General features: G+C 46.3%; 1 protein-coding gene and 2 long non-coding RNA genes across 11 annotated transcripts in view; all 3 read right to left on the reverse strand.

The window, feature by feature from the left end:
• The window catches only part of TEX2 (testis expressed 2), a 92067-nt gene extending 85798 nt beyond the window's left edge, over positions 1-6269 (reverse strand). The window contains exon 1 of one of the 8 annotated variants that reach the window (XM_083727425.1): positions 5903-6269. The gene's annotated coding sequence lies outside the window, so the exon portion shown is untranslated. Of the gene's footprint in view, positions 1-5098; positions 5569-5726 lie in introns of those variants that run through there. The other 7 variants (XM_083727422.1, XM_083727428.1, XM_083727430.1 and 4 more) reach the window with 7 other exon arrangements.
• Positions 1-24050, reverse strand: part of LOC310839343 — a 292189-nt gene that overhangs the window by 190421 nt on the left and 77718 nt on the right. The window lies entirely within an intron of this gene.
• Positions 13172-24050, reverse strand: part of LOC310839333 — a 29125-nt gene continuing 18246 nt past the window's right edge. Inside the window, exons 4-5 of one of the 2 annotated variants that reach the window (XR_014561445.1) lie at positions 23774-23911; positions 13172-14351 (exon numbers count right to left, since the gene is read on the reverse strand). This is a non-coding gene — a long non-coding RNA (uncharacterized lncRNA). The remainder of the gene's footprint in view (positions 14352-23773; positions 23912-24050) is intronic. The other variant, XR_014561444.1, reaches the window with a different exon arrangement.

The raw sequence follows: 24050 nt of genomic DNA on the forward strand, positions 1-24050 counted from the left end.
GTTTGATGAACTCCCAGAACAGCTTTCACAGAGAGGAGAGGGGAGATTGTTCCACCTGACAAGCTGAAATATTTGCACCGGTGCAGGGTATCCCCAATTTAGGTATCCAGCTGTTTTTGGACTACAACTCCCATCATCCCTAGCGAGCAGAACCAGTGGTCAAGGATGATGGGAACTGTAGTCCAAAAACAGCTGGATGCCTAAGTTTGGGAAGCACTGTATGGGCAGAACAATTGTAATCGCACAACTCGGAATTCCACCACAACCCTAAGAGAAAAAACTTTTGAGTGAACAGGACAGTCTTCAATATTTATAGATTGACTGGAAGGGGTTACAGTACAATGGTGCTTAGAATTCAAGTTTGAAATGCCTAGATCAGCCTTGCAAATACATGCACAGGAGGTGTTATGTTAGTCATTTGTAGGCCTAAAAGCAAAACAGAACAACTGGTTTACAGAAGCATGCTGCCGGATCACTCAGGCAATTACTCACCACTAGCGATGAGGCAATTGGCTGTTTAGATGATTGACCTAGATGCTGTTTCGACAAGCCAACACAAGGTCAATGACCTTAGCTGAAAGTGAGCGGCAGAGGCCATTCCTCGTTTAAAGGAAGAACTCCTCAGTGCGCCTCATAATCGTCTATTCATCATGGTATGCATCACCCTTCTCCAATCTAGAATCCTTCAAATGTTGCTGGACTACAATCCCCATCATCTCCAGGGATTATGGGAGCTGTAATCAGGGATTATGGGAGCTGTAGTCCAAGAAAAAACTGGAGACACCAGAGCAGGGGAAGCTAGCCTACATACTGATGGACCAATTTCGTCATTTTCCCCAATCTATCGTCACATCTTACACATAAACTAATATTAGTAATAATTTTATTATTTATACCCCATCCATCTGGCTGGGTTGACTTGCACTTATTCCTTTCCACACTCCTGTGTCATGTTCCAACGCCACAACCGTGCTGTTTTCACGGCAATTATCTGCATGATTCTTGCCTCTGTACAGCAGGCCACATTCCAGCCACAGAAAAGCAAGTTTTTTTTCCCTACACAAACACATGCACAATCTCTCTATCCCTCCATCTAAGCAGGCAAGAGGCAATATCAGAGTTCAATTACACATTCCAGCCTGGCAAAGGCACCCTAAGAGAGCAAAGTTGGAGAGGGACGTGGCCTGGGGCCAGACAGAAAGGACTGCCACAGGTCAATTTGCCCTTTGAAGGGTGGGGTGGAAGGCATTAGTAGTGCATTAAACCTGTATTTCCCATCCAAAACGTTGCCAGGCTTGAAAGCAACTGACTGCTTTGGAAAGGAAGAACTGTATCAAGGCAAGCAGGCGCAAAAACTTCTGAAAAATATGAACAGTGCATTTTTATTTTGAAGTCACTGATGGGCCACAAATTACCTACCTTAATATGGGGCTACAATGTGGGCTAGTTCTGAAAGGGGCTTGCAAGGCTGCATTAGTCAACGTCGCAATAATGAACTTCCTCTACTACGCTCTTTGTAATAAAACACACAAGCACTTTTATCCGTGACAGATCCCCAGTCTTACACAAATTTATACCCGCGGCCAGCTTTCTCCTGGCAATTTTCACCATGGCTGCATCTCAACCAAGGAGCAAGACCTCACTGTACTAAATACATTTCCAATAAATCGTCCTTAGGATTGCACTGCAACTTGAATCAGGATCATGCCCAGTAAGTACAATAAAATCCAGAGTTGCTGGCTGGTCTCCTGTGTGTTGCAATGCCTCACTTATTAAAGTTTTGAGCCAAAGATCAAATTGGGGACAACTGCCTTGACAGAACTCAGTCTTCAGTGAAATATGTGAGATTGCATGGAAAACGTGCATAGATCAAGGAACACAGACAACCTTGTTATATTTCTATCCACCATGTGCTATTTTACAGCAAGTTAACACAGCCAAGCAAGGAAATTTCTACCCTAATAAGCAGCACGACAATCCACAAAAATCACGTGGGATAGGACTTTCCAGTAAATGTCTTCACCACCCAGTAACCCTTTGCAAAGACAAGGCAACTTTACCTCTTCCTCTTTTTAAGCCCATTTCTATTAAGAATGTCAACTTTTTATATACTGTATTAATAAAAAATAGTTTTAGTCTTCACTTGCGCAACTTCAGCCTTTTTTTAGAATTCTGAATGAAGATGGAACGCCTCCTCTCAAGGGTGATATAACCGGCTTACAATCTATAGCTCATTGTTAGAAGGGAAAGCTATCTTTAATGTTTTCTTGGGAACGTCCTCAAATTCTATATTACATAACACAGTTAATATGCCATGGCCAAAATGAATTCAACGTAGACAAGTGCCGTGGACAATACAGGTCAGGTACCTGTGACTGAAAGCAAAACCACAGTAATTTGATGAAAGGCAAACCTACCTAGTACAGAAAGAAAAGGGGTGGTGAGTGGCCTTCTGGAACCCTATCATTTTGCTCATTCTCATTTCAAATTATTGGTGAATTTTTCTTCATCTACAGCCCTTGATATCTCTCTTCAGTACTTCACATGCCCAGCAATCGACAACTGAGTTTACTGCATCATTTCTGGTCCTTTCCTTAGTTCTTCCAGAACGATTCTAACTAAAACTCCCTATTTCTCTTTCCATAATCTTAGGAAGCCACTTAGCAGCATTTTCCCCCTCCCTTCCATTTAGAACACGAAGCACACACTCTCTCTCTCTCTCTCTCTCTCTCACACACACACACACACACACGCAAAAAGAGATCATGAACAAAATGGCATCATCATTTCGAACTTTAAAAAGAACACAAGCTGCCGCCTTATAACAGGCCAGACCATTGGTCCAAGTAGCTCAGCTATCGTCTACACTGACAGGCAACAGCTCCCCATAGTCTCTCCCAGCCCTACCTGAAAATGCTGGGGACTTAGCCTAGGGCTTTCTGCATGCAAGACAGCTCTGTTTTGTAAACACAGTTAATTCAGTGAGTCAAACACTTAGCCATTTTTAATTCAGGTGATAGCCCCCAGAAATGTGGCTACCAAGTTTGAATAATCTTGTGAATAAATGTTAGCCTATTCCTACAAAAGTTAAACATGCAACCTGAAAACACAAAATGGTAGCAGATTGTCCTCCAAGACAGGGCATGTCTGTGGCTCCTAGAAAATAGTGTGTGGTATTTCTAACAGCTCAGTGCTACGCAGAGTTAGACACGGTTAGGCCCACTCAAATCAGTGGCCTTAAGGCTTAAGCATATCCAACTCCATATAATAATGAGCTAGACGTACGCACAAATGTTAAGATTAGAACAAGTGAAAAAATAGATTAACTATACAAATGGGACATTCTAGAACTGACCAAAGCATCTCTTGTGGAAAGTAGCCCTACAAGTGGAAAGCAAGACAAAGTGACAGTATTTGGGGAACCATCCAAGAACACATGGAATATATAGCTTTACTGATGTCATGGTTGTGAGAGGGACTTGGTTTGATTTATTATTAAGAAAACTTTGAAGTATTACAAAGCAATAGGTAATAGTATCCATGTGAGAAGTTCAGCAAGGATTTGACATAAAATGCCTTTCTGCATCTTTAAAATCAGAAGTTACAAGTGGGACTTTTGTGAGATGGTGCCACCAGAAATGGGTTGAAATGATTTATCTGGTACAGTATACATATTTGTTGATGACATTAAAAGTTAATTGGTATTCTGCGTATCTCATGGAACTTTAAAAGCCACTCTTTAGCCGGGGGGCAGGGGAGAGTTAAAGTGTTAAAGTTTTGGTAACAAAAAACTGAAGTTTTACTAAAGTGACTGCATATTTGATTTATTTATTTTTACTTCACGTTACCAATTTGAAGCGTTTTAGGAAACACAGAGATAGCTGTGCAAGAGGCAGGATTGCCTGAACAACGTCCCTCCTACTTCTGCGGCCTTAAAGCTTTAGAAGGCCAAATCTTAAATCAGAAAGGGCTCCACAAGCTATACAATCTAAGCAGATCAAAATCCAATTCAGCTCTAACAACTGAACACAACAGCATCCATATTTGTGAGGAGCCTAGGCCAGTCGCCCCTCCCTTCCCTTGCTGGTGCTCAGACATTGCTCACTGCCTGAACTCAGATGTATGTAGTAAGCAGACACACCAAAATAGACCAATCCAACACACAGCAAAAGGAGAGAGGGAGAGGGAGAGAGAATATCAGGTGTTCTTTTGCCATTCCTGTGGCTGAACACAGCAGGCCTATAAACTTCACCCACAAGAGAAATAAATCAATGCCCTCCCATTAAACCCACTTGTCAATACAGCAAGGTTACAGCTTGCTGACACCCCCAAGAAGTTGTGACTTTCGGAGTCTATCTATCCACATGGAACATCAGAAGAAGCTTTGCTTCTTTGCTATATCCACCCAAAATCTGCCCCATCACTGTGAGGCAGTGTTAGAAATGGAGATATTATAGCTAAGAGCTAAAGGGCACCTTAAACAGAGGTAACAGGCACAACAATGGAATGTCTAGGTGTGCTGTTTTAGAGCAAGAGTACAAAGCTGAAAATAAATGAACTGCAGCTAAAATCTTATGTTCATTTCCCACATGGTCTAGTCCTTCCCTTGCCCACCCCTCTAATATCCTTAAGAGGGTCTCTTCTCCAGTCTTCAGAAAGTAGCTGGAAGTGGGGAGGCAGGAAAAGGTCCTCCTTTCCTTCCACTCCGCTGTTTTAATCGGAAATCTCAGGCGCAATACTGCGCCCAGAACCCAGAAGCGGATAACTGAGGAAATTCTGGGTTGCAAAATGCGCCTAGAACAATGGGAGTTTCGAGGGAGATGGAACTTGTGGCCAGATCAAATTGCCTACTAACCCCATGAGGGCACTCTCCAGAAACTCAGCTATCCAAAGTCCCCTTCTACTCCGCGCTTCGCAGCTGTTTTGTTTAAAGGGGCGTCTTTAAGACATCTTTCTAAGGCACCCCCTCCCTACCAGAACCGACGGCGCAAACAGAGGTTGACAAGCCCCCTCTTTGCAGCGATTCCTAAGGAGGGGGGCGGAATTGAGAACAGCTCCAACCTTCCTGAGAAGGTCACACCCTCAGGCCCAACCTTACTTCCTTCCCCAACACCTGACTCGTGGTCTTCAGAAACACAAGGCTGCTTCTTCCTCAGGCGCTCCAAATATCTCAGGACCGACGGAAGAAAAGTTCCAGGAGAAGTGAGCCACGGTCCCGGTTAAGCCTCGCAGTCCCCAATTCCAGCAGCGCCTCACACACTTTCCCCGGGGTGCGTGGGAGGGGCGGGGAAAGTGGAAAAAAGAAGAAGAAAAGGCCACCCCTCCGCCACGGGAACGTCAACAAACAAGCCGCCCCCGCAGGCCAAAGTGAAAGGTTCAACACCTCCTTCCGAGGTGCAGCCCGGAACTCTCCCGTCGCGGCGAGAGAGCCCCGCCGCACTCTTGCTAGGCTCAGAGGCGCCCTCTCCGTTCCCCCAGCCTGACAAAACAGGTGCCGGAGCCCAGCCTCGTCTCGAAGTCGCTTTCACTCCACCCCACCCCACCCCACCCCACCGACGGCCATTGCATCCCCTAAGCAGCCCCTACTCGCCTCTGCTCCCCCGGGCAGCCTCGGTGGGCTCGCCAACCCGCGGCGGCGGCGCCACGTGCAATCCCCGGGGACGCGCGGCGCCCTCGCTTCCCTCATACCCCGGCGGCAAGCCGTAGGCCCAGGCCGGCTCTGCTACCTCGGAGGCCGGAGCACTCGCGCTGCCATCGGCCGCAGAGAGAGCGAGGCGAGCAGGCGGGCTGCTGCAGGAGCGCTTCTCTGCCCGGGCTCCTCGGCTGCTGCTGCTGCTGCTGCAGATGCCCCTTGAGCTGCCCTACGGTAGCAGGAAGGCGGCTCCGGCTCCGTCCCGTTTACCTGATGTGCGGCAGCTCGTGGCATCGCATGGCGCAACACTGCCCGGAGGAGGCGGGCGGGCGGTTACGGCTCCCTCCCTTCTTCCCCGCGCCGGTTCAGTCGCCGCTGCCAGCCCAAGTCAGGCGGCCGCGCTATGGGAAGAGAGGAGCGGCGAAGGCGGGCGGGTGGCCGGGGCAGCCCCGCCCGGCGATGGGCTGGGTCTGCCGGGGAGGCCGGCTTCCCGGTTAAAGGCACACAAGGCCAGGAAGAGAAGGGGGCAAAACCGGCTGCACTCTCGCAGCCGACGGGGGTGCTGTCAGTTGCCAGGGCTTCGGTGCTGCTCGGGCGCCCCAAGATCCAGCAGGAAGGGCTGAGATTAGGAGTAAAAAAAGAAAGGAAGAAGGCATTGTAAGCAGGCGCAGAGGGCGTCCTCAGCTCTGGGAAACTCCAGGCACAAAATAGCGTGCCCTCCCAACACTATTATTATTATTATTATTTCTCTGGTCAAAACAGGGCGTTCTATTGCATCATCATCAATTTATTATTTATACCCCGACCACTCTGGGCAGCTTCCAGCATATGTAAAAACATAATAAAACTTTAAACATTAAAAAAAAAAAACCCGTCCATCTACAGGGCTGCCTTCAGATGTCTACTAAAGGTTGTATGGTTACTTATCTCCTTGGCTCAGGGGTGTCACAACTCCATCGCCTCCAACATTTCTCCAATTAACTGTCAGGGGTCCTTTACCTTTACTATTTTAAGTCCAGTCGGAAAAGCGGACTCAGCAACTTTGCAAAAAAAAAAAAAAGCCCATCAACTTTTCTGTCCGGATCTTCACTGTTTGAAATATGGTAACCCTAGACTAGCCCACATGCCCACCATTGGCAGTTGTGTGGCATCCATAGGCAATGGTATAAACTTGCCTTACCGGCATTCCAGAATTGCCAAGTTAAAAGGAAATAAAGGGGAATCAGGTCCTGCACTCCACCTGCACTATAACTATTTTGTCACTAGAAGGGTAATTGCTTATATGTATGTACTCAAGTTCTACTTAGTACAGGAAGTGGCCTGCCAATATTCTGGTTGCTACTTTGGCCCCCAACCCTCTATTAGCACCCCTGTGCCTTTAACACAGAAGTTCAACAGGTGTAGCTTTCTGACACAGTTTTGGAACTATAATATTTTTTAACTCAACTATAAGATTTTTTAATTCAACTGCTGTATTTCCAGCAAGCTATAAAATCAGTGTTTCTCAGCCCACGGGGTGTGTCCCATCCAGGGGGACACGTGAAGATTTTGAAGGCTGGGGGGTACTGTTTCCAAAAATATAAGTAAAAATATATATGATTAAAAGTCACCATCTTTCAGTCTTTATGAAAATTTAAACAATTAGGAGAGCCAGGTTTGAAGGCAAGGGCATGGGATTTTTACTTTAGCTAAAAGGGGACATGGGATGAAGAAGAAAAAAGTAGAGAAATACTGTATTAAAATGCACACAAATCCTTACAAAGGGAATACATTTTTTTCCGCTGAGCCATCCTTCTTTGGGACCTACGTTTCACAGCCTTTCCAGCTGTGGCGATAAAAGCAGACCATTTTTTTACATCTAAATGTGATAGTTACGTTCTTGATTGATTATGCATAAATGGATAATTTGAAGTTACAAGTTCATATTGCAGGGCTATTGCCGGCAGACATCCATACTCAGAAATCCCTGCTAAAGATGGGCTTGTGAGATTCAGAGGAGATAGGATTGATTGGACCTTGAAACTTGCGGCAGAGGCCTGTTCAAGTTTATGCAAAGGCGTCTCACTGTGTTCAGTGGGACTCGTTCCTGAACAAGTGTGTTTATGATTGCAGCCTTAGGTTCAAATCTCTCCCCAGCCAATAAAAAACTGAGTGGCTAGGAATGTTGTCATTGATGATGGTGGTATTATTATGGGCTTTCAGCCAGTTAAAATAAATCTTTACCTTTAACTGGTTTTAAATATGCATGTGTGACTAAAACAATAGTTATGAAGGGGATGAGCATTAATGTATCGTTTTTTTAGACGAACATAAGGACATTGGTTCAATCTAAAGGCCCATCTAGTCCAGCATTATTTTCTCAGGTGCATATAGGAAGCCCAAAGGTAGGATGAGTGCAATGGTTTTCTCCCAAACCCCATGAACTGGTATTCAGAAATTCAAGAGCATACTGTCTGTGTTTACCCATCATAACTGGTAGCCACTCATCTGCCATGAATTTGTCCAAACTATTTATAATAATAATAATAATAATAATAATAATAATAATAATAATAATTTATTATTTATACCCCGCCCATCTGGCTGGGCCTCCCCAGCCACTCTGGGCGGCTTCCATAAAAACCAAAAATACAATAAAATATCACACGTTAAAAACTTCCCTGAACAGGGCTGCCTTAAGATGTCTTCTGAATGTCAGGTAGTTGTTTATCGCTTTGACATCTGCTGGGAGGGCGTTCCACAGGGTGGGCGCCACTACCGAGAAGGCCCTCTGCCTGGTTCCCTGTAGCTTTGCTTCTCACAATGAGGGAACCGCCAGAAGGCCCTCGGCGCTGGACCTCAGCGTCCGGGCAGAATGATGGGGGTGGAGACGCTCCTTCAGGTATACTGGACCGAGGCCGTTTAGGGCTTTAAAGGTCAGCACCAACACTTTGAATTGTGCTCGGAAACATACTGGGAGCCAATGTAGGTCTTTCAAGACCGGTGTTATATGGTCTCGGCGGCCGCTCCCAGTCACCAGTCTAGCTGCCGCATTCTGGATTAGTTGTAGTTTCCGAGTCACCTTCAAAGGTAGCCCCACGTAGAGTGCATTGCAGTAGTCCAAGCGGGAGATAACCAGAGCATGCACCACTCTGGCGAGACAGTCCGCAGGCAGATAGGGTCTCAGCCTATGTACCAGATGGAGCTGGTAAACAGCTGCCCTGGACACAGATTTGACCTGTGCCTCCATGGACAGCTGTGAGTCCAAAATGACTCCCAGGCTGCGCACCTGGTCCTTCAGGGGCACAGTTACCCCATTCAGGACCAGGGAATCCTCCACACCTGCCCGCCTCCTGTCCCCCAGAAACAGTACTTCTGTCTTGTCAGGATTCAACCTCAATCTGTTAGCCGCCATCCATCCTCCAACCGCCTCCAGACACTCACACAGGACCTTCACTGCCCTCACTGGTTCTGATTTAAAAGAGAGGTAGAGCTGGGTATCATCTGCATACTGATGAACACCCAGCCCAAACCTCCTGATGATCTCTCCCAGCGGCTGCATGTAGATGTTGAAAAGCATGGGGGAGAGGACAGAACCCTGAGGCACCCCACAAGTGAGAGCACAGGGGTCTGAACACTCATCCCCCACCACCACTTTCTGAACACGGCCCAGGAGGAAGGAGCGGAACCACTGTAGGACAGTGCCCCCAGCTCCCAGCCCCTCAAGACGGTCCAGAAGGATGTTATGGTCGATGGTCTCAAACGCCGCTGAGAGATCCAGCAGAACTAGGAAACAGCTCTCACCTTTGTCCCTAGCCCGCCGGAGATCATCAACCAGTGCGACCAAGGCAGTTTCAGTCCCATGATGAGGCCTGAATCCCGACTGGAAGGGATCCAAATGGTCCGCTTCTTCCAGGCGTGCCTGGAGTTGTTCGGCAACCGCTCGCTCTATCACCTTGCCCAAGAATGGAAGATTTGAGACTGGGCGATAGTTAGCCATTGTGGCCGCATCTAAAGATGGTTTTTTAAGAAGCGGTTTAATAACCGCCTCTTTCAGTGGGTCTGGGAAGGCTCCCTCACGGAGGGAAGCATTCACCACCCCACGAAGCCCATCGCCCAGTCCTTCCCGGCTAGCTTTTATAAGCCAGGATGGCCAAGGATCCAGGAGACAAGTGGTTGGTTTCACTCGTCCAAGCAGCCTGTCCACATCCTCGGAGGTAACAGATTGAAATTGATCCCACACAACTTGACCAGACAGGACTCTAGCACTCTCCCGCCCCGGCCCTGCTTCCACGGTGGAATCTACTTCTTCCCGAATCTGAGCGATTTTATCTGCAAAAACACTTTGCAAAATCATTGCAGGAGAATATGTGGCCCGTACTGGGCCCCGATGTTACAGGTGGTTCCGCTAAATTGTGAACCACCTGAAAAAGTCTCCTGCTGCTGCTTTCTGCAGATGCAATAGAGGCGGTGAAGAAATTCTTCTTCGCCGTCGCTATAGCCACTTGGTAGGCTCGACGTTGAGCTCTAACCTGTGTCCGGTCAGATTCGGAATGAGTTATCCGCCACCGGCACTCTAGCCGTCTCAACAATTGTTTCATTGCCCTCAGATCCGTGGAAAACCACGGGGCTCTCCGGGCTCCATGCAATCGGAGAGGGCGCTTCAGAGCCAAACAGTCAATAGCCCTGGTTAACTCCGCATTCCAGCGGGCCACCAGGGAATTAGCTGAAAGGCCATCAACATGGGATAAAGCATCCCCTACCACTCTCTGGAAACCATTTGGATCCATTAAGTGGTGGGGGCGGACCATCCGAATTGGTCCCACCTCCCTGCAGAGGGGATGGGTCGCAGAGAAGTCCAGTTGCACCAGGAAGTGATCTGACCATGGCACTTCTTTTGTCTCACTTTTACTTAGTGTCAGATCACCAACATCCATAGAGGTAAACACCAGGTCCAAGGCATGTCCGTGGCTATGGGTTGGGCCAGACTTATTCAGGGACAGCCCCATGGAGGCCATGCTTTCCACGAAGTCCCGAGCTGCCCCTTGTAAGGTCGTGTCGGCATGGATGTTAAAATCCCCTAGGACGACCAAGCTAGGTGTCTCCAGGAGAACATCTGCCACGACCTGAAGCAGCTCGGGCAGGGAATCCTTGGTGTAGCGGGGAGGTCGGTACACCAAAAGGAATCCTGTACTGCCCCTATTGCCCAACTTCCAGAACATGCACTCAGAAAACTGGGTCTTCCCAATAGGACGCCTGGTGCAAACTAATTACTTTCTAAAAATCACTGCAACTCCCCCTCCCCGCCCACATGACCTGGGTTGCTGTGCGTAAGAGAAACCTGGTGGACAAGCAGCGGCAAGGACAGGCCCATCTGCTTCATCCAACCAAGTCTCTGTTACACATGCCAGGTCAAGTCCTCCATCCATGATCAAGTCATGGATGGCAGTGGTCTTATGAATCATTGACCTGGCATTGCACAGCAGCACCTTCAGGTCATGTGGGTATCCCTTGCTGATTCTAGTATCCATCCGGTCAGGACCAGACCCGGAGGCAGGAATAGTCCTCAGACAACGACTAAACCTGCCTCCTCTGTAATGACATGGTCTGGTCTTAGCGTAACTCCTCCTCTTACCCGTGATCACTGAGATCGGTTGTCCCAGTGCATTCCCCCCTGTGGAACATGCCCCAGCCATTTTGTGGGCTGGGGCCCACTCCCCGGCAGCCCTGACCCCTCCCCCTAAGAACAAAATAACAACTTATACAAACAAACAAAACCAATAAAACAATACAAACAAAAAATGTAAAAATTACAAAAACATCAAAATAAAATAATAATTAAAAAAATCCCCAAAAACCAACCAAACATCCATCCCACCCCCACCCCCCACATACAGAAAATCCAAAAGAATTTTTTTTAAAAAAAAACATGTTAAAAACACTCTGTGCCCCTCCTGCAGTAACACTGTCCTAGTGAGGCCTGTCAGGCCCCGCCCTGGGCCAGATGGTAAGTGGCAAGAGCAGGGCCCTCAAGCACTCACTCAGGGGAGTCTTCCTGGGCAGCAGGCAGCAAGCAGCACGCAGTCCTTATGAGGCTTCAGGCCCCGCCCCAGGCCAGATGGTAAGTGGCAGGAAGGAGCAGGGCCCTCAGGCACTCACTCAGGGGAGTCCTCCTGGGCAGCAGGCAGCAAGCAGCACGCAGTCCTTATGAGGCTTCAGGCCCCGCCCCAGGCCAGATGGTAAGTGGCAGGAAGGAGCAGGGCCCTCAGGCACTCACTCAGGGGAGTCCTCCTGGGCAGCAGGCAGCAAGCAGCACGCAGTCCTTATGAGGCTTCAGGCCCCGCCCCAGGCCAGATGGTAAGTGGCAAGAGCAGGGCCCTCAGGCACTCACTCAGGGGAGTCCTCTTAATTTAAAGGGAAGTCATTACTAAGTCCAGCTGTTGGGGGCTCCACATAACAGGTTCTCAAAAATCCATATCCTCTTATTTAAGGCAGCCACCTCATTTTGAGCCCCTTCACCTCAACCAGCTGCAGGCAATTTAACCTATGCTGAGTCAAAAGTGTATGTAAATAGATAAGGGACAAATAAAGGTGTAGCTTTCGGGGCTGCTGAGTTACACCATAAGGTAAAGTTAACAGACCCCATGACGGTTAAGTCCAGTCAAAGGTGACTATGGGGTTGTGGCGCTCATCTCGCTTTTCAAGCCAAGGGAGCCGGCGTTCGTCCACAGACAGCTTTCCAGGTCATGTAGCCAGCATGACTAAACTGCTTCTGGCCCAACAGAACACCATGACAGAAGCCAGAGCACAAGGAAATGCCATTTACCTTCCCGCTGCAGTGGTACCTATTTATCTACTTGCACTGGCATGCTTTCAAACTGCTAGGTTGGCAGGAGCTGGGACAGAGCAATGGGAGCTCACCCCGTCGTGGGGATTCAAACCACCGACCTTCTAAATGGCAAGCCCAAGAGGCTCAGTGGTTTAGAGACCACAGTGCCACCCGCGTCCCTGAGTTACACCATATCCTGTGCTCTGTCATGGTGAAATGGCAACCGATGCAGGGCTGAATGCTTTTTTTAATTCTCTTCCTTCCCATTCAAGCTAATGGGAGAGGAATTATTTGCTCTCGGTCGTAAAGTTGCACCATGGATAGGCTGTGGACTGGAGGAGTATAGAATCTTTGGTGCCTTGAATCACGTTCCTCCAACGGGAGTATCACGGTTGGTTGCAGAGGGTTGGACTGGATGACCCTCAGGGACCCTTCCATCTCTGCAATTCTTTGGTGGAAGAGCTTTCACAAACTGAGTGCTATACCTGCCGATTGAGATAATTCCCCCAATTATCATTCTGGTGTGTATCTGGTGTTCTACCTGCGTACTGGGGCTTCTGTCCAATCCTAGAACCCCCTCAGCTGGCGATTTTCAGTATAGGATTGTGGCCTTAATGAATTTAGAAATGCTGTTTAATACCACCACCCCGCTTAAGGATAAAACCTTAGGCTTCCCACATGATTGCGTCATTGGACTGTGTGGAATCTAATGGATAAGAGATACATCCCCCTTGGTTTTTATACCAATGACGGTCCGCAGTGTGGTTTATTCGAGTTACACATAATACAAAAACAGAGCTAATACAATAAAGGAAAATGTAGATTATTATGCAAATCCCTCGCCTTTTGTCTTGGACTTTGCGCACACGTAGAGATATGGGTGAGGGATTTGCATATTTTTGTTGAGCTGCTAGTTTTAATAGGCAGATAAAATTGACACGTTTAGATCTAACTCCTTCCAACCTTGTAGTCATTGAATTGCCAGCATGAGGCGGAAAATCACTCACAGAGCCAAATTCAAAAGCTGGTGTAAAACCAGAGGTTCCCACTGAAAAGAAAGGATTTTCTTTGTGAGGTATTTGCAGATAGGAAGATAGGAAGCTGCCTCATACGGAGACAGTTCATTTGGTCCATCCATCTACCACTGAGCTGTGGTCCTTTCTTTAAATTACCTTCCACATGTTTGGCTGAACATGCATAAACATCCCCCAAGACTGTGCCTATTCGTGGCTGCAGGCCTCGGCCTCATCCCTGTGTCCACATGGGCTTTGTCCACACAATCACAGGTGCTGCCTCTTCACGGATACACAATTGTGCAATCAAAGCCTGCACATGTACATTTTGTATGCATGCACAACCCCACTCACCTTTAAATGTGTGTCCAGTTGAACATATAGAAGGGTCCAAGGTTACAGGCAGAATCTGAAATGCTGAATAGAACCCATGGAAGTTTGAGTAAAATCTATGAGGTTTTCCCACAGGTTTAGTTGCAACCAAAAACAACAAGTTATCCTACTGCACTTTATAGTCGCAATCAAAGAGAGAGCAAAGCTCCATGAAAGAGATTTAAACATACTTACAGTAACTGTCTTGAGCAGAATCCAGTGCTGGCCCTACCATTGGGCAGAATGAAGCAACCATCTTAGGCAGCAGATACTCAGAGGCAGCAGAAGTGGCCCGTATCTATTTCTCCTGAACATCCATCCATTCAAAGTCCACTTGATTTCTGGCAGTGGAATTGGGAGGAGTCACCATTTTGCCCTTTCCCACAGATAGCAAAATGTATTCAGATGGTCCTGGTGGAATCATATGGCTACCAGCTGTCCATAGTCAGTTGCCCATGTTTTTTCAACAGGAGCCAACTGTTACATTTCCTTATAAATGGGGGATCTTTCTGTTTCAGCGTTATGCCTATTGAAGATAGGAAAATTACATATACAGTGGTACCTTGGGTTACATACGCTTCAGATTACAGACTCCCCTAACCCAGAAAAAGTGCTTCAGGTTAAGAACTTTGCTTCAGGATGAGAACAGAAATCGGGCTCCGGCAGTGCGGCAGCAGCAGGAGGCCCCATTAGCTAAAGTGGTGCTTCAGGTTAAGAACAGTTTCAGGTTAAGAACAGACCTCTGGAACGAATTAAGTACTTAACCCGAGGTACCACTGTATACAAAAACATAATAAAACATTAAACGTTGAAAACTTCCCTATACACGTCTGCCTTCAAATGTCTTATAAAGGTTGTATAGTTACTTAGCTCCTTAACATCTGATGGGGAGGGTCTTCCACAGGGTGGGTGCCACTATTGAGAAGGCCCTGCTGGATCACATGTTGTAAATAAAAATTAACCTGAGGTACCACTGTATTCTCTAGTTATGCTCCACTTGTATATTTGTAAGTAAGGCAATTATTACAGTAATATAATATCTCCGGTGTTTCCCCTTCAAAGGAACGAAGAACGACAACAAGATGTACAACCCACAAGTTCCGGGTTGCTTCTTACAAGAAAAAGGTTATCTGAAGAACCACCAGTGCTGAGGAGATGTAAAGTCCAGTGTTTGTGTCATTTGCAAGGCAAATGGACTTTCAGGTATGCCTTTGTATTGTAGAGTGGATCTGTTAAATGGATTCCAAAGTCTGAAGATAAGATAATCACATATGGGACTTTGACTGGGGCTCAAACAAAGGGGTTGGGGGTTGGGCACTCTTCCACAGCAGACCTGCTCAGCCCCCCAACCCCCCACAAATTGAACTTTTTGTGGTAAGGAAAATGGACAGGGTAGAAATGCCCTGGAAAATGCAATATAACAATCGAATGACGCAACATCATACAAGAACAGCTCCGCAAACGGATCAGAACGAACGCTCAGTAAACAGTGGGCATTGTACGACCTCCCTGCAAACTTTGTGCAAGCAAATCAGTATGAATGCTTAACAAACAGGTCCTTATGGAAGCAACCTTAGATACACACAGCCGGTGTTTTACTAGTGCTGGACTTGTGTTTCTCAAAATGCAAAATGGCTGTTGGCACGGAAACATCAATTTATTCAAAGCCTATGGGGCTTGCAGAGCCATCCAGCCCCCCTTTGTGTCGGGCTGGGGGGTAAGGATTAGGTACCTCTGCCGGCTCCCACCAGCTTCTGGAACATAGCTGTCAACTTACAGATTTGAAAATAAGGGACCAGCAGCCTCCAAAATAAGGGATCAGCAGTCAAAATAAGGGATTTTCAGAGCACAGGTATGTTCAACTTCTGAGCCCCTCCGAGCCAAAGCAGCCAAATGAAGCCTCAAGCGGAGGTTCCCACAGCGCAGCAACCCGGCAAAGGGGATGCAACAAGGAAAACCACCGTCACCTCTCCACTGGGAAGTGCTGAGCAAAGGCGAGTCCCCAGGCAACGAGGCCGATTTGATCTGCACAAGGCATGCAAGCTCCACCCCCCAGTCGTTCTTAGACTCCTTATTGAGTGAGCAACGCAGCCAAGCAACACAGTTGGAGCCTCCTTCCTCCCTGGCCGGCAGGCAGGGAGGGAGAGGAGCTGCTTCCTTTGAAACCCGGGAAATTTAAGGGACATCATCAATAAGGGATAGCAGCAGGACACGGCACTGGGATAAGGGACTTTCCCGCCAAATAAGGGACGGTTGACAGCTATGTTCTGGAATGACATCAGCATTGCTCTGCTAGCAATGGTGCTTCCCCTTCCGCCTGCAGGATCCCTGCCCACAGCCAGGGGAAACCCCTAGTAGTGTGGAGGGGCATGGTTGAGCACAGCAATTTATCTGATGGATGGAAACTGGGCCTGCTGTTCTGTAAAGCCCTGTTGGCCTGTCAGGTTGGACTGGGGATGCTAGTGTTCCTCCCTTTGGGTCTAACTACATGTGGTGGCGGCCAGACCATAGTCTCTGCCAAACAGAAAAACAGCTGGTGGGAAAGCATGCAAAACCCACCAGCCATTTCTGATTTCTGTGTTTAAACCATCTTCCTGCTCCTGGTTCTCCTGGGCTTTCCTGTAAGCTTTCCTCCTGGCAGGGTTTATTTCTGACTTGGGCTTAAGACAGTTGAAAACTACGTAGCTGGATTTTTGTCGGAAGGCATTTTGTACAACTGCAAAGCAGTTTTCTACTAAGCCGTTAAGGAATCCTGCAGCAAATGATGTTTACTCAGAGAGGAGCAAAGTATGCAGCAAAGAAGACTTCTGATCCCTTTGCCTTCTTGGTTCATTTAATTCAAGATTAACATGAACACAGCAGCAATAGGATCTGATGTATTGCACAAAGGAATGCTCAATAATTTTTTTCTGCTTCGTGTTTTTACTCTTGATGGGATCCGCCCAGAGTGGCTGGGGAAACCCAGCCAGATGGGTGGAGTATTATTATTATTATTATTATTATTATTAGATTGACGCCATGTCCTTGCTGCAGTTTCTTCCTTACAGGGTAAAGCTTATTGGTGCTTTTTTTAAATCCATGTCATGTCATCCAGACCTCACCTGGAGTACTGTGCCCAGTTCTGGGCACCAAGAAGGACACTGACAAACTGGAACGTGTCCAGAGGAGGGCAACCAAAATGGTCAAAGGCCTGGAAACGATGCCTTATGAGGAACGGCTAAGGGAGCTGGGCATGTTTAGCCTGGAGAAGAGGAGGTTAAGGGGTGATATGATAGCCATGTTCAAATATATAAAAGGATGTCACATAGAGGAGGGAGAAAGGTTGTTTTCTGCTGCTCCAGAGAAGCAGACACGGAGCAATGGATCCAAACTACAAGAAAGAAGATTCCACCTAAACATTAGGAAGAACTTCCTGACAGTAAGAGCTGTTCGACAGTGGAATTTGCTGCCAAGGTGGAGTCTCCTTCTTTGGAGGTCTTTAAGCAGAGGCTTGACAACCATATGTTGGGGGTGCTCTGATGGTGTTTCCTGCTTGGCAGGGGGTTGGATTCGATGGCCCTTGTGGTCTCTTCCAACTCTATGATTCTATGTGATTTCCCTCTTGACTACATTATGAAGCTCCTTCTGAAATCAATAGATTTGTTCCTAAGCTTCATAAATTAACTAGTCAAGAGACAGGAGACATTGATGATTATGTGGGTCTGGTTTGCCATGGAAAAGCAGCATTTGGATACCCACAGCTGAATGCACATCGTAATCATATGCATTCAGAGTGTGTCATTTTAGGGGCTGAAACTTAATTTTAGCAAATTTCTTCAGTGCGGGGTCATATTTTCGTTTTGGGGTGTGAAGAATTCAGTTTTGTGATTGAATATAACATTTAGCTTGGTAGGTCTACCAAGCACATAAACTACTTTAAGAAAACCAAATAATTTTTAATTTTACCTTCTGAAAAGGTCTGGTAATGCTTAATAATAATAATAATAATGCATGATATAGTTGCAGGTTTTAAATTATATTTATGCAATTTTACATGCATTTTACTTAACAAGCTAAACTAAGTTATATTAATTTAACAAAAATGTCTTTTGACTTCCCAACTCACGTTACGACTTTTTAGCACTCCTCATTTTTGGAATTTCGAAGTTGAAAATTTCAACACACTCTACTATGCATGCCATGCTGATTGGGCTAATGGGAGTTGGATTCCATCAGCATCTGCACGGCCAAAGGTACCCAATCCTGGCCTAATGTGCTGCAGATTCAGCAACTGGTGCTTTTCAAGTTCTGGTTGCAAACATCTACATCTAGAGCATCTATATACTGCTAACAGCCAAACCAGCTAACAACAGAATCAATCAATCAATTTAAATAATACTTTGTAAGAAATGCTTTAAGGGACTAGGCATGCCCCACCAAAGAATGTTTCAACCATTATTTTGAAACCATGGATTTTTCTCCATTATATATATTACTGTTGCAATTGCTTCCCCACTTCCCCATTATTAGTTTTCACTATCTGAAAATTCAGTGAATTTGCAAGTAATGGTGTAAGATTGTTACTCTGTAAAATGTCTTATCCGTCAGTGTTGACATATACGTTTATAATAATATTTTACGGTGCCATTCAATACAAGTCTCTTATGTATAATGTTATGTGAGAAATCTATTTTCCTTTTACGTGGAGTTGAAATGTATTTTATTTTGTTCTCTCTTGATATGGTCTAATTTGATAGACTCTGTTCTACATGTCTACTCCAAAGTAAGCCTATTTGAATTTGATGGGACTCCTAAGAAAGTGCGCATAGGATTGCAACCTGGTAGCTGTGGATCTGAAAGCACCTGCTGAAAACTTTACTATTCCACCAGGCTTCTGCAAGCAGTCAGGGTTACATCTTTCCATAATAGTTGCTTAATTCCAACTTTTTATATAGTTATCATTGCATGGTTTTATGAATAATTGTTGTCGACCTGCTCTGATTTTGTGTGTGTGAATAACAGTATAGAAATGTATAGAAATATATATACCTACTGCTGTATCCAAAGCCCTTCCATTTTGGTCAGTTTCTTGTGGCAAAGCCTGTGGCACTCTGCCCCTACTCCAAAATACCTTGCTGGTTCCTGGTTTCCTGGTGGCTACCACAGAGGGAGAACTGCCAGAGGTAAAGGTAAAGGTAAAGGACCCCTGGCAACTATGGGGTAATAATAATAATAATAATAATAATAATTATTATTATTATTTATTTATACCCCGCCCATCTGGCTGGGTTTCCCCAGCCACCCTGGGCGGCTTCCAACTGAATATTAAAAACAGTACAGCATAAGACATTAAAAACTTCCCTAAACAGGGCCGCCTTCAGTTGTCTTTTAAAAGTAAAATAGTTGTTTATTGCCTTGACATCTGCTGGCAGGTACCACTACCAAGAAGGCCCTCTGCCTGGTTCCCTGTAACCTCACTTCTCGCAGTGAGGGAACTGCCAGAAGGCCCTTGAAGCTGGACCTCAGGGCTGAACGATGGAGGTGGAGACGCTCCTTCAGGTATACAGGACCAAGGCTGTTTAGGGATTTAAAGGCCAACACCAACACTTTGAATTGTGCTTGGAAACGTACTGTGTTGCGGCGCTCATCTGGCTTGCAGGCCGAGGGAGCCGGTGTTTGTCCACAGACAGCTATTTGGGTCATGTGGCCAGCCCATCCCAACACTGGTGCACAATATGAAGTATATATTCAGCACATTAAAATTGTACATAAAAGGGGAATAGGTGGTGTGTAACTAAATCAATGTAACTTGAGAACGGGTTGCTCAACCATTTGCAAAGAGAGACTCAAAGAGTGTTTGGCTTGCTTGTGTTGGCAGCCTTCACATCTTCGCTTCTCAACTGTATTATTTGCTCAAGTGCTTGGTGTTTGATATTTTTTATTTTAAGAGCCCTGGGGATTGTTTGCGTTACCCTGGAAACCACCGTAATGTGCCTCCACTCAGGTACCTCCATGTATGTTGGATATGTACCCAGATGTGTCTGGGGGTGTTTTGCTGCAACCGTGTGTCTCTTCTCTTCCACCTTGCCATTTTATTTTCTGTGGTGCAACAGGATATTAAAAGTGCCCAGATTGAAGACCTGTGTGCTTCGTTACTTAAGTCATCCTCACAATACTGTCAAGCTTCTGCACATGCCCAGACACATTTGAGCAGGTGGTGATGGCGGAGGGAGTTTAGGTGGCTGTTGAATGACTCTGCCTCTCCCCTTTCCTCCTTTGAATAAGCCTCACGTCTACCTGTCATTTAAACGCTTCAGAGGAACAGAAGTGCTTCCTTTGTGAAATATAAGCATATATGACAGAACCTCTCCAATTCCTTTTCCTTACCTTTCCTGCCAGTCATCTGCTTATCACTCTGAAATTGAGCTTCCTCACTCCCACTTAACTGACCAGGCCATGCTCGTTGCTGTCTCTTTGTCACGTACCCTGTTACATTTGTCACATGCCCTGTGGTGCCCAGTTCTATCCTTTCCGGCCTGTCATTCAGTCCACTTCAGTCCCTTCAATGCATGTTACTAATATCTACGACCCCAACTTCACAAATGTCGCATCAAACAATTGTTTTCCCACACTTTCCAGCATATTTCCTCAATCGTATGTATGTATGTATGTATGTATGTATGTATGTATGTATATATGTACGTATATGCGTGCATATCTCAATTTCACTATATTATAAGTTACCGGTACATAAGCTTTGAAAGAAAGATACAATAAGCCTGCAACTTATGCGGGGGTTACGTTCTGGGGATTATACATAAAGCAAAAATCACGTATACAGTGGTACCTTGGGTTAAGTACTTAATTCGTTCCGGAGGTCCGTTCTTAACCTGAAACTGTTCTTAACCTGAAGCACCACTTTAGCTAATGGGGCATCCTGCTGCTGCCACGCTGCCGGAGCATGATTTCTGTTCTCATCCTGAAGCAAAGTTCTTAACCTGAAGCACTATTTCTGGGTTAGCGGAGTGTGTAACCTGAAGCGTATGTAACCTGAAGCGTATGTAACCCGAGGTACCACTGTATATAGGTTCAATGGTGGGCTGGATTGCCAAAGTAATTTTTCCTGGAAAACCACCCACTTTCTGCCACTTTAATTTTTTTTATTTTTATTTTTTTGCCATGTGCGTAAAGCTGAATGTGCACGAGTTAAATGTGCCTAACTTGCGGGCTTGATGTATAATCGAGAGGTAAGCTATTCAACTGTCCTTGTTGATATCGCTCTTATGCCCTTTCATAGTACAAATTTCCTTCTGTCATAAATTTTATTCCCTCAGAACATTGTAAACCCATGACATACGTTTGTTAGTAGCCCATATTCACAATGATCACTAAAATCAGTCCACCTTAACCTAAAATTATCCTTCCTTTGTTTTTGCAGTCTGAATCTAATAAAGAGAATTAGTTTAGCCATTGAAACTTAATCCCATATTCTTTGATAGATGGTGTCGTTGCTCATCTTCACTTTCCCTCCTATAAAATTCTGGCTGCGCCTAACTAATGCGAAATCAGTTCTCTGTGTTCTTGCCTCACTGAACCTTCCAGATAGGTTAACAAGACAAAAACTGGGTGCCATGGGACATCATCTCCCAATTTCCTGTCACTTTCCTTATCACACAAAGTCCAATTTTGGGAAGGTGCTTTGTCGCAAGAGACTGCCAAATCCACTTTAATTGTTCAACCTGAAATTGCTGGTACATGATTGAATTCCATCTGAAAATAGTGCCAGTGTCAAAGAGTAAACAGAGACAATAAAGAAATATAAAATAAACCTTTTGCTTGGGAGATTATTTCCCTGTATTCCACCTCCTGGCTGCACAGCAGAATATTGTTGCTTTCTCCGAACGCAAGGGAGCCTTCAGTGCCTTTGTGACATCCAAAGCTTTTATAGCAATATTTACACTCCTCTTAGCATTATTTGCATGCCTAGCAACCAACACATTTCACGCCAAGGAAAAAGGAGTGAAGACGCATATGCTTAAGGAAGCCTGGTAGCCAAGCATCAAGAAAATGTAAGGCACACCGAAGTGAAAAACAGCTAGCCCTCATCTATCTGGATGGGCGTATTTTCATATATATTCCTACCATCCACTGGACATGTATGGTAATAGTTGTAGCATGTGATATTAATGTGAGGGGAATGCTGCACAGGAGAAACATTTTATTTTTTTAAGAACAGCACCTGCATCTCTGCATAGGAAAGGTAAAGGGACCCCTGACCATTAGGTCCAGTCGTGGCCGACTCTGGGTTTGCAGTGCTCATCTCGCTTTATTGGATGAGGAAGCCGGCGTACAGCTTCCAGGTCATGTGGCCAGCATGACTAAGCCGCTTCTGGCGAACCAGAGCAGCGCACGGAAACACCGTTTACCTTCCCGCAGGAGCGGTTCCTATTTATCTACTTGCACTTTGATGTGCTTCCGAACTGCTAGGTTGGCAGGAGCAGGGACCGAGCAACAGGAGCTCACCCTGTTGCAGGGATTCAAACCACCGACCTGATCCGCAAGCCCTAGGCTCTGTGGTTTAAGCCACAGCGCCACCCGCATCCCACCCCTGCATATCTGCAAGCAAATCAGTTGGGAGTTGCCAGGTCATCGCCCAGAAACAGTGCCCTTGCCTTTAAATCAGGGGTGTGGAACTTCAGGCCCAAACAAGCAAAGGTAACCTCCAGGCCTCTCTATCTAGCCCTTCTCCCTAGACTGCACCTCCCCTTCCCCTCAGACTAGACCTCTCACTGGTCCTTGGAACGGTGATGATGCTTGCTAGGATGTAGAAGAAGAGGGCAGAAACCTTTTACTTTTGCATGGCTAGAATGCAATGTAATGTGGCCAACTGTGGGGAGATAAGTGATATATCTGTTGCTCTGCTCCTTTTCTGCCTTGGGCACCCAGCCTCAGGAAAGTTGCCCATAAGGGTGTAGAGAACTCGGGGGGGGGGGGAATATCAGCCCTGCTTGAAATGTTTCAAGGCGGCTGCTGCACATCTCACATCATTTCCCAGTAGGCAATGTTGCACAAGGGGATCGGTGCAGGAAGGGTTAGTAGGATGCACAGCATCAGAATCTCGCTTCGTGATTCAGGTTCAGAGAACAGAAAGGTATCGGTACCTCACCTTCCAGGTGAGAATCTGCTATCGTTATAAGTAGGATCTACAGTGTTCAAGCTGAAGTCGCAAAGGAAGAATGTTGTCCATGGGACAAAGGATGTCATGTGATGTTAAGATGATTGACAGGTGGGTGGCTATGCCCACCTGCCCAAAATAAGCCATGGAATGTGTGGTCAGTTCTGGTTCCATCTGGATCCTGCTATCTACCTCATGTTTAGAAGATGTGGAGATGCAGAAAATTATTCCACAGAGGTCTCCATCCAATTTAAGCCACTGGGAAGGTCTGAGGTGTGCTTTCTTATTAACAATTGTGTTTCCAGCTTCTGGGGCTTCTGCAAAGCTAGGTAAAGGTAAAGGGACCCCTGACCATTAGGTCCAGTCGAGGCCGACTCGGGGGTTGCGGCGCTCATCTCGCTTTATTGGCCGAGGGAGCGAGTGTACAGCTTCTGGGTCATGTGGCCAGCATGACTAAGCCGCTTCTGGCGAACCAGAGCAGCACATGGAAATACCGTTTACCTTCCTGCCAGAGTGGTACCTATTTATCTACTTGCACTTTTGACGTGCTTTCAAACTGCTAGGTTGGCAGGAGCAGGGACCGAGCAACGGGAGCTCACCCTGTCGCGGGGATTCGAACCGCCAACCTTCTGATCGGCAAGTCCTAGGCTCTGTGGTTTAACCCACAGCACCACCCGCAAAGCTAATCGTGGTTAAAATACAACCAAACTCTATCATGTGTATCCCGTCCCTCTCAATGCTTCTTCTGCATCACAAGTTTTTGAAGACCAGGGACAGGAACATAAAGAACATACCTTTTGCCCAAGAGGCATCTTACGCAAGGAGAGTATCTTCAGCAATGCTTTTATGTAAAGTTGCACTTCACCAAAATCAAGTAACCTCAAGAGCAATTGGGGGCTCATTTCCAAAAAGGGCATCATCAGGGCTCAAACCTGCATAGACGGAAGAGGTCTCAGATGGGTGGAGGCAGGCCGTGATTTCTCTGTGGTGAAGAAATGACTCAGGGACATTCTGTTCCTACTCCAGTACTAAACCATAACATCAAAAAGTAGTTCTGGGATTTGAACCTTG

Source organism: Podarcis gaigeae (assembly GCF_964106915.1).
Source record: "Podarcis gaigeae genome assembly, chromosome: 2".
Taxonomy (NCBI): domain Eukaryota; kingdom Metazoa; phylum Chordata; class Lepidosauria; order Squamata; family Lacertidae; genus Podarcis; species Podarcis gaigeae.